Genomic DNA, 2,301 nt, shown 5'->3' with positions numbered 1-2,301 from the left:
AAATAAATAAGAAAAACGTCTAAATAAAGAAGGAAAGGAGAAAAAGAAAGTAAAAAATATAATTTGACTTTATTGACACTTCTAGCTTAAGGTCTAGACATAGCTAATGCAACCTAAAAATATGGGTATTTGAACCTCTTTTTATTTATAAATTATTAAAAAGATCTATGAAAAGTGGCACATTTTGTTATATTAATTAAAAATTAAAAATGTTAATGTGGATAGAAAAATTTGAACCACAAATCTATAAGTTATGCACCCCCTATTTGTACTTACTTATCAATATACTAGAGTATTCTTTTTAACCTTGGGTTCACCAATACAAATTTAAAAAGATAATTAGAAAAATAGTAGTATTATATAGGGGTTAGGAAGGGGAGGATGGGTGCATGTGAACCCCCTCCCCTTCATATACATACGCCTCTGTAGATATGCTCTTGTAGACGTTAATTAGCTGCGTTGCTGGAAATAACCAACTCATTTTCAAGCTTTAAATGACAAATGGAATTGCCACATTCCCTTTTAATTACCACATGGCATTTATATATTTTTTTTAAAATTAATATACCCATTTTAAATAACCTATCCAATTTGTAAATCATCCTTTTTAATTGACATGTATATCATCTCTTACGGTTTTATAATTGTTCTAAGCCTAATGTAAATTTATCATACAATTTCATTAATTTTTAAATTTTTGGTCATTGTCAGGGTTATAAATGTGATTATTGAAAATGGGTTGATGATCCACTCCATCCTAGAGTTGAAAATCTCATCCACATTTTAAAGAAGGAAAACGATAATCTTCATCGTGAAAAGAAAGTTTTGGAGACGAGGATGGCTGATTTTGAAAAGTATTGTACATCTGATATTGAAGAAAATGGTGAATGTCTAGATGAGATTAGTGTCTCCAAGAGTGAGGAGGTTGTTGTCGATAATGAAGAGGTTGTTGTCGATAAGATAATAATGATGGGATTAAAAAATCTAAGAAAAAAGTTTGTAAAATGTGGATTGTGATAGCTATGTCGTGGTGTTGTTTTGCAGCATTCATCACATTTTGGGTGATGAAATAGAAATTTCTAACCTTTGTCATATGTATTTGGTAATCTTTAACTTAGAAAACATTAGGGCTTTGATAATAGGTTAAAAGGGATGATTTTTAGGTCGGATATGACATATGGGTCAGTGAAAAGGTCTGATTTACCGATCGGATAGGTTATCGAGGTGTATTAATTTATTTATTTATTTATTAATATAAATGTCATGTGGTAATTAAAAGTGGATGTGACAATTCCATTTGTCATTTAAAGAAAGGAATATGAGTTGGTATTTCTAGCAAAGCAAATAACGTCTACAAGTACATATCTATGCGAAAAGTTGGACGGCGAAAGCATGGGTGAGTCAAACTTCAAACAGGGGAATTTCTAAACATTTTCAAATAGTTTATGGGCATATTTGACCCCTTTTCCCCTTTAAGATCATTGGGTGTAAGTTCTTGCATGTAAAAAAAAAAAAAATCTTGCATGTAAGGGGGAGTTAGATTGGATTGTATTTTCTATTTATTAATTGCCTTTTGAGTTTTAGTATCAAAAGCTTAGTATTTTTTTTAAAAGAAGGTATATCTAAGGAATATTTCGAGCTTTTTCTGAAATCCTCCGATTCGAACTAAGGTCCCTTTAAAAAGAAGCCACAACACCTAGGGACTTTCCCTTCGAACTTGACACATTTTATTCGATATATTCTTAAAAAATCATCAAAGTTATGATGTGATCATTTATTAATTTATATTAAGTAGCAATTACCTTGTAGAGATACATATAATAAAAGAAAATGAAATTAGTAATACACCCGTGAAAGTCACATCAATAATATTTGTAAAGATAATATATATATATATATATATATATATATAATCTTCATTTCTAATTATGTGAATAGTAGAATTTATAATCATAAGAATATTTATTTGTTTTTATCGATATATTGGACGTGAGAAAGCCTGTGGCCTATTAAAAAATGTCTCGTAAAATAATTCGCTCTTAAAATCACAATGCTCAAAATATGCTCACAATTATTCACGTGATAGCTCTGTTAGAAATTTGATTAATTTTCAAAGTTAAATTAGATTATATTAAATTGATAATTTTAAAAAATAGATATTTAAAAACTATACGAAATGTACTATAAATTGCAATATTTTGCATATCAATATGATGAAAATATATATAGTAAAATGTTAGTCAAAGTTTTTATAATTTGACTCTAAAAAAAAGAACTATTATATATATATATATATATATA

This window comes from Solanum tuberosum, unplaced genomic scaffold (genome assembly GCF_000226075.1).
Source record: "Solanum tuberosum cultivar DM 1-3 516 R44 unplaced genomic scaffold, SolTub_3.0 scf00052, whole genome shotgun sequence".
Lineage (NCBI taxonomy): Eukaryota > Viridiplantae > Streptophyta > Magnoliopsida > Solanales > Solanaceae > Solanum > Solanum tuberosum.
Note: the sequence above shows the minus strand (reverse complement) of the source record.